The following is an 8,591-nucleotide window of genomic DNA, read 5'->3' as shown; positions in this document are numbered from 1 at the left end:
TTTTCATTTTTAAACATTTTGATTTATGCTAGCGCTTGTGAGAGATTAATTTCCAGTCTCCTCCGTTGCCAGTCTTTTTTTTTGTAATTTCTGTACTAATTTTTCTGTTTTGACAACCTCGGTGGCGCAGTGGTAAGGTTCTTGCCACTGAACCGAGAGGTCCCGGGTTCGATCCCCGGTCGGGTCATGATGGAAAATGATCTTTTTCTGATTGGCCCGGGTCTTGGATGTTTATTTATATATGTATTTATTATAAAATACAGTATCGTTGAGTTAGTATCCCATAACACAAGTCTCGAACTTACTTTGGGACTAGCTCAATCTGTGTGATTTGTCCCAATATATTTATATATTTATTTATATTTATTTATTTATTTATTTATTTATATGTTTTATTGTGTGTAATTATTTCACACAAAAATATGCTGGCCAAATTAAATTATGAATACAAGAAATACCAAATGGTCAGATTCAGATCAGAATCAGATAAAATAAATGATAGCCTAGTAAAGTCTACAATACTACAGTCTATAACAAGAATCCAACAGCGCTTGGTAGAAAATCAAACTAATATTTAGACTATTAAAATGTCTTATTTAGAATATAGGTGGCGCCCCCATCCTTGACATACTGTAAAATGTGACACGAACTTTTTTGATTTATGTATGATTTGATATCTGATTTATGTATGAATTCTGTCTGATACAAATTGCCAAAACACATTTAAGTTCACTAAATATTGTACAATATTGTTAAGATTTTGAATAGAATTAAAATTTTAATTATGTAATGTTACGTGACGTTCGTAAGAAATGCCAAAGTCAATATGAAAATGTAAAAAAAAACTTGCTTATTGGCAGCTTACTGGCAGCTATGTAAAACATTTGATTTCTTCATAACAATTCAACCGATTTATGAGAAATTAATCAATTGCCATGACGTAATCTTAATCGTTTTTAAATAAAGAATATTATTTGTACTCATTTGGTTTTAAGCATGTGTTTATTATTAATGAACTAGCTATTAACTCCCGTTTTGTTGGTGATTGTATGTGTATAATTAATGCACCAGTTGTTAATATTGTATTTTGATTAACTTTCTTTCAATAAAATAATTCTGACATACCAAATGTAGTTATGTTATGATAATGATACTTGAAACAATGTTTACTACTTTATAGCTAACATGCCTAATATTTAAGATCTGTGATAATATATTTCAGTGCATATATATTTTTTATTTTTATGCAAATTATGCATGAAAGGTACCTTATTTAATTTTATCATCAAATTCTAAAATAAAAATCCTCAAAGATTTATGTTTTTCGTTACAAACTTTTGATTAGGTATATTATTTCCATTTTCATAATAAAAATTGAGATTAACATTTTTGTTTTTTTCGTTTTACATTATCTATTTATTAATACGGTCCTTTAGTCAGTCTCAAAAATATTCTCAAAGTCTCCCTAGCAAAACAGTATGAGCAGTGCTAATAGGCGCGGCGAGTATTCCTTATTGGCTAATCGATCCGTGCGCCTGCGTCTACTACCGCAGCTCAATCTATTGTATATTTTAAATAAATTTTACTATATTTTATAAGATATCGTTAATAATTTACAGCTCCAAGCCAGACACAATTTTGTGATTTCCGTGAAGCACACTAACGCCATGATCACATTTTAAATATTTTTATTTATTCAAAATATAATAAATATGTGTACCTATTTTAACAGTTTTAACAACAATACTTTGAAATAAAATTCTTTATAAACAAAACTAAATAGGAAAAAAAGGAATTGATAAAACTGTGACGATGGCCCTAGTGTGCAAAGCTTCACTAAAAATAATAAATAATTGGCTTAGGCGACAAGTAATTTCCTTAGAAATAAGAAAACATTTTGATACACGATTTATTATAGATTTTGACACTTGTATCTAGCATCTAGCAATAAAAATAAAATTCTAGATAAATTGTTTTATTTTTGTACCTACCTATTAATAATAAATACAATTCCGTTCATTTCTTGAAGTATTTAATAGTATATAGGCAAGTGCCTAATTACAATAAAACTAATAACATACATTTACATATATAAAGGATTTATTGTTACTGAAAATCTACAGAAAATTCTAATCTATGTAAGATTAAAGAGTAAAATTTTATATGTATATTTAGTACATTACCTAAAGATGAATACCATAGCTGTACAGACTTCTTCAAAAATATAATAAAATATTAAAACTCGCAAAAAATGTGGAACGCTTCACGATTTTGCGTGTCATCCTTGCGCAGGGGCCATGCTAATCTTCTCTGTATCGTTCCAATTTTAGTATATGTACTGCCGAAGCAAGTACATTTCTACTGCCAAACTTACTGTATATATACTCAGCAAACATAAAAACTTTGATAGCGCGATGCAGACTCGTGGTAGCTTTATGGTGAGCGATTTTAATGCCATCTATGAACGATAAGCGGAACTTAGATAATATAGAGGAGGCATACGTAATAGATTGATTTTATTTTATTTGGAAAACCATACAGTTTAATGACTAACTACATAACAGTCTAAAGTATCTACAAACACAATAGGTTTTATGCACTATTCGCCCAACAATCCGCCAATTTTGGTGGATTCATCGATACATTGCCGATTTTGCCTTGTTGTTTTGTAGGTCTAATAGTCTCATAAACTACGCAATATTCGTGCATTTGCGTCGGCATCTGTTTAATGGGTCTGTTATCTTTACTTATAATAAAATAAAGTCCTCTGTCTGTCTTTGCGATAAATTCCTCTTCTTGAACTCTTTCTTTTTTTTTAATTTACTCTACAGAGTTTCATGTATATAAGTAGGTACAACTTCTGGCCTACACTTTGTCTACTTGCTTGAATTTCCCAATTTCATAATTTTGTGTTACCCGTGGAGACTTTTAATTGGCTCTCCGTTTCCTACTGTCATTTCTACATTAAAATATATATATATATATATATATATATTATTTTCCATCATGATCCGACCGGGGATCGAACCCGGGACCCCTCGGTTCAGTGGCAAGAACTTTACCACTGCGCCACCGAGGTCGTGTTGCTTAGCTATAAGTCTTCCTAATTCCTAAATAGTACCTAATAAATAACATAATTAAATAAACTCGAAATCGTCACGGATTTTCATACGGTGTTCACCATCAGTGTTATTCCTGGTAAGTTATGTTTTTACCCGACCGAAGCCGGGACGGGCCGCTAGTTAAAATGAAAACACGGCACGGCACCGCGCACGTGTCCACGTGACAGCACCCCCCCGCCCCCCGCCCTAACGTGTCGCTGGCAGGTTTACAAGGGTACCTTTGTGTCCGCCTCTTTGTATTCTGTTTTGCATTACACCACAGGCCAATAAAATATAGTTGTACAGAGAAGAAAATTATTTGGCAGACGCGTGTCATAAAAGAACGCGTAATAGAATAATAAGAGCCATGCCCCATTACTTCGTCGCTCTCCGTCACGTTTGTCGTATCAACGTAGAAATAGTATGGAGTTTCAACGTACATCAACGCATGTCAATGCCAAAACTTATAGTAAACAACGGAGCGCGACGGAGCTGCAACGTACTGCGCCGTGGCAACGGAGCGCTACGTAGCAACGGGGCATGGCTCTAACACATAAAATTTTCTTATAGTAATTCCTCATCATGCTCGACATTATCTATATGAAAATACGGAACCCCTAAAAAATGTGAAATTCTAAAAAGACCCTTTTCTGAGCATTCTCGGAAATTTCGAAAATGGCAACATTGCGGACACCCCACACACACATGACCGTAACAATTGCGGCGTCGCATCGACACCACATACACCAATCGAGGTTACTAAACCATTTAGATCGATTGCTAACTGCATTTAGGTAGGTGCGCTATCTGCGTTGTCTACATAACTAAGTGTTGAATCTATCATTATGACAATAAGATTAGATGTAAGTTACCCATTTCGAGTTTCGTATTTAACAAATCTCAATTATACATTAATTGAGATTTGTTAAATACAGTCAACAGCAGTCAACCTACTCAAATTCATTGCAAACTCGCCGCTATTACAGCGTCATAGAGGTTACCATCTATTTATTTAATTTATCATCGAAACGCTAAGAAGACGACAGCGTCGTAGAGGTTCATGTTGGGTAACTCGATTTGATGTGATAATCCATTCAATCCATACAATGTTTTCGCTAATTCAAAAACTAATGACCGATTTTGAAGAAATTTGGCACAGAGATAGAGGAAACTTTCAGGAGTAACATAGGTTTTTGTTAAATGATTATTTTTATTGTAGGACAATTACGCGGACGAAGACGCGGGGAAAATATAGTATTTTATATCTCTCTTGGATGTTTGTCTATGTTTGTATATATTATAAAATATAGTATCGTTGAGTTAGTATCCCATAACACAAGTCTCGAACTTACTTTGGGGCTAGCTCAATCTGTGTGATTTTTCCCTATTTATTTATTTATTTACTAAGACTTAGTCGACTGCACAACTTTTAAAGTCCCACGAGAGCGAAGCCCTGGTTCGCAACTAGTAAGTAATAAACTGAAAGTATAAACAAACCTCCAACTGTATCGTAACCAGATCACAAGTAAAGCCGCGCCCCATATATGTTTCTGACTCAGTAACCCCGTTCCTGGATGCCAACGACCTACTTCCGCGGCCTCACCCTCTCCCCCCGGACCGTGTGCAGTTAGCTGGACTGTGCATTATGCTCTATAAATCTAGACCTAATTAAAGAGGCAGATTCATGTGGAAATATGTTCAAATTTTTTTTTTGTGTAGGTACTCTCACTTGATGAATAGGCAGTATGTTATGAAAGTAGTATAGGCTAGGAGAAACGCCATAAATTACAGAAATTCAAAATTCTTACATTTCATTTTTTAATTATAATATGCTCTATTGTTTAGCCATACGACGATTTTGTCAATGTCAAGGTTGAGAAAGTGGAGTGGTAGAAAATACTAAACTTAAGGATACTGCATTTTTTAACATAATATGTGTTAGGTACGCCCTACGCGCCCTTTATCTATGGTGTACTTATATAGATAAACATCCAAGACCCATGTCAATCTGAAAAATATAATTTTCCATCTTGACCCGACCGGGGATCGAACCCGGGACGTCCAGTCTAGCAGTCCGACATAATTACCATTAGGCCACGAAGGTTGTCAATTTAAAAGCCGCCGGTCGTTAAAGTTATGAAATGTAAATTTGTTTTTAAATATAAAGAAAAATACAGCCGGGAAAACGAATATTATTTCAAACAAGCGAGTTCTAGGCACTTAATCAAGGAAATTGCTCGTACCTATCTGGAGCGAAAAGGAAAGAAAATGCTGTGACGAGATGAAACTGGGGCACATCTGTCGTCTTCCTCTTCAAGCCATGGCGAATTAAACTTGTATGTTTTGCAAATTGTCAGTTTAGTTTCTATACTTTCGCTTTGAACTTTGTTTTCATTTATTATTTACTAAGTACTTCTACACTACATCACTACATACCATACTAAATACTATATTTATGCGTTAATAATGTTTTGTTAGAACCGATCTCATCATTTATGAATATACCAAATAAGTTTATGCGTGTTTTTAATGTATTGTTTGGAGATTAATTGAGGCGTCATCCGTCCACACGATATCGTACGAGGCGACCACGGGATAAGTCAAAAGCCTTGAAGCTCATAATAAAATCGAACAAGTCTTAAAATCACAGTCCGATCTTCGAAAAAGGTTTGTTTTTATACAGCGTCACTACCGGAATGTAGAAGATAAAAAAAGACACTTTCGGTATAGATATAGAAGGGCTCCGCGAGCGGCTCCTCTTTCGATATGTTTTGACACAATAAAAATAAATAAGCATCTATGGATTTAAGTACCTACTTTGTACGGAGTACCTACTGATTCCATGTAAATAACTTTGTCATAGAGTGATGTAATTTACATCACTCTATGACAAAGTTAAAACATTTCTATGGGTAAATTTTTTTTCAGCGCGCAATTTTTGTCTCACCTTCGTTATACTTTATCTGTCTCTTAAAACTTATTGCCGTAACTTAGCTCGTGCCAAGCAATCTCACGCTTGACTAGCCTCGGCTCTTGACTTCGCTCGTTATAAGAATCTTCGGGAGGGCTCTAAATGAGGGCTTCTGCTCGGATAACCACCGGGTAGTTGAGCACCTAGTTCAGAACTTGGTTAACACGAATAACGAATGAAAAATAATATGGCGTAGTGGTTTGGTTAGCGCGTTCGGCTTGCGACTGTGGTGCTTAAGTCGCGATCACAGTGATCGGTCATTGGATGGGTGACCAAAAATGTATTATCTTGAGCTCCTCCGTGCTACGGAAGGCACGTTAAGCCTTTGGTCCCGATTGTATTTGCAGTCGTTAAATACACGCCAATACGCAATGGTCCTGCGTTATGGATCATGTGTCTGGTGGTGTGGATAATGGGTCTGCACTTCATCCATCCCAAAGGAAGCTAGGCCTTCTCCAACAAATGTCTGAAGAGGATAGTTATAAACTAAATTACGATGTTAATTTGTATGAAGAACTTTCAGCTATGTTATTTATTTTGATCGCAAATATTTTACGTTTAGTATTTAGAAGAGGCAGTATGTACCAATACACTTACGTGTCTGCGAAAATTATTCGCATGTGACTCGATAAGCCACTCAATATTTTATGTAGCATGTTACATAGGCTGCTATTTATGTATCCGGAACTGGCCAATAATTCTAGAATATTTAAAAAGTAATTACAACATTTGAAAATAGAACTCTTCGGCTAGAGAATAAATATTTTTCATGTCCCTGTCATTTGTTTTTTTCAATTGGCGCCAATTTTGAAAATAGCTTGTCTTCATTGCCATGGATTTAACTCGTGAACATTTTCGCGCGATGATTTATTATGATTTTCGGCGTGGATTAACTCAAAAACAGTGCACCGAACAACTGATTTTAACTTTTGGAGATGAAGCACCATCGAAAACCACTGTGTATTATTGGTTTAAGGAATTTCAACGTGGACGGTCTATGCTCACGGATGAAATTAAGGAGGGTCGTCCTAAATCGGTAGTGGTACAACAAAATATTGATGCTGTGCGACAATTAGTAATGCAAGATCGTCATGTTACATACCGCGAGATAGAGGCTTCTCTGGGCATTAGTATGACGAGTATACACGCGATATTACACGAACATTTAATTGTTAAAAAAATTTGTTCGCGTTGGATTCCGCACAACTTGAGCGTAGATCAAAAACAGGCTCGTGTCGACTGGTGTAAGAAAATGTTAAAAAAATACAACCGTGGCACGTCAAAAGCTGTTTATAATATCTACACAGGTGACGAAACCTGGATCTATGCTTATGACCCTGAAACTAAACAGCAGTCAACGGTGTGGGTCTTTCAAGATGAACCGAATCCAACAAAAGTTGTTCGTGCGAGAAGCACTTTAAAGCAAATGGTCGCTTGTTTTTTTGGTATCAACGGACATGTAGCTACAGTGCCACTAGAGAATAGTAGGACGGTTAATTCTGAATGGTACACCACCATTTGTTTGCCAGAAGTCTTTGAAAAAATACGAAAGAACAACCCACAACGCAGAATCATACTTCATCACGACAATGCTAGCTGCCACAAGTCGGCTGAAACAAATAATTTTTTGGAGGGTCAAAAGATTGAATTGACGGGTCATCCGCCGTACAGCCCCGACCTGGCACCCAATGATTTTTATTTATTTCCAAACATTAAAAATAAATTACGTGGTCAACGTTTTTCGAGCCGCGAAGAGGCCGTTGATGCGTTCAAAACACACGTTTTGGACATACCTCAATCAGAATGGAAAAAGTGCTTTGAAAATTGGTTTCATCGTATGCAGAAGTGCATAGATCATCGCGGAGAATACTTCGAGAAACAATAAAACCATATGTAATAATATATGTTTGTTTAATTTTGTTATTCCGGATACATAAATAGCAGCCCTCGTACTATAGGGTTTCGTTTCGACCTATTTTATTTTACGGGACACGAAATTTCTCCACTATACCATATTACTATGGTGTCTCGAGTATTCTAAGAAATTTTTAAATCAAAATACTATTTTTCATATATAAAAATTGTAATAAATTGATTTGTACTACTCCGTAAGAACAATGTTCTCGTTTGTACAAGTTTAGTCTTCGCTACAATGTATTTATTTCGACTTGACCTAGTGATAAAATTTGCAAACTTCCAAAAACCGAACTTGCTGTTATAAAAACATAATTTCTTACTTGTAACAGTGGGATATGTTGTTTAGTTAAGATTGCCTACTACTCTCTAATGAAAATACTGTACGTCGGCGTAAGACGTAAAGAGATGAATTTTCGGCGACATTTATTCAACAGCAGCGACGCTCTCACCAATAGATTAAGAAAGGGCCTGCGCGCGGGCTCTCCCCGGCAGGAATTACGGGGTACCTACTAATTCCATGCTCACCGGTTACCGACACGTTTGTCAGCCATGTTTGATAACACCAGACATTGACAGACTGAATGGCATTCTTTCACCGTCGC

General features: G+C 35.8%; 1 non-coding gene across 1 annotated transcript; it reads right to left on the bottom strand.

Annotated features, from left to right (window-relative positions):
• Nucleotides 1–2,247: 2,247 nt before the first annotated feature.
• Nucleotides 2,248–2,354, bottom strand: LOC128677386 (U6 spliceosomal RNA). The gene has a single exon (XR_008405522.1). It is a non-coding gene; the product is annotated as a U6 spliceosomal RNA (small nuclear RNA).
• Between the last annotated feature and the right edge of the window lie 6,237 nt (nucleotides 2,355–8,591).

Source organism: Plodia interpunctella, chromosome 17 (assembly GCF_027563975.2).
Source record: "Plodia interpunctella isolate USDA-ARS_2022_Savannah chromosome 17, ilPloInte3.2, whole genome shotgun sequence".
Taxonomy (NCBI): Eukaryota; Metazoa; Arthropoda; class Insecta; order Lepidoptera; family Pyralidae; genus Plodia; species Plodia interpunctella.
This window is presented reverse-complemented; position numbering and strand designations above follow the sequence as displayed.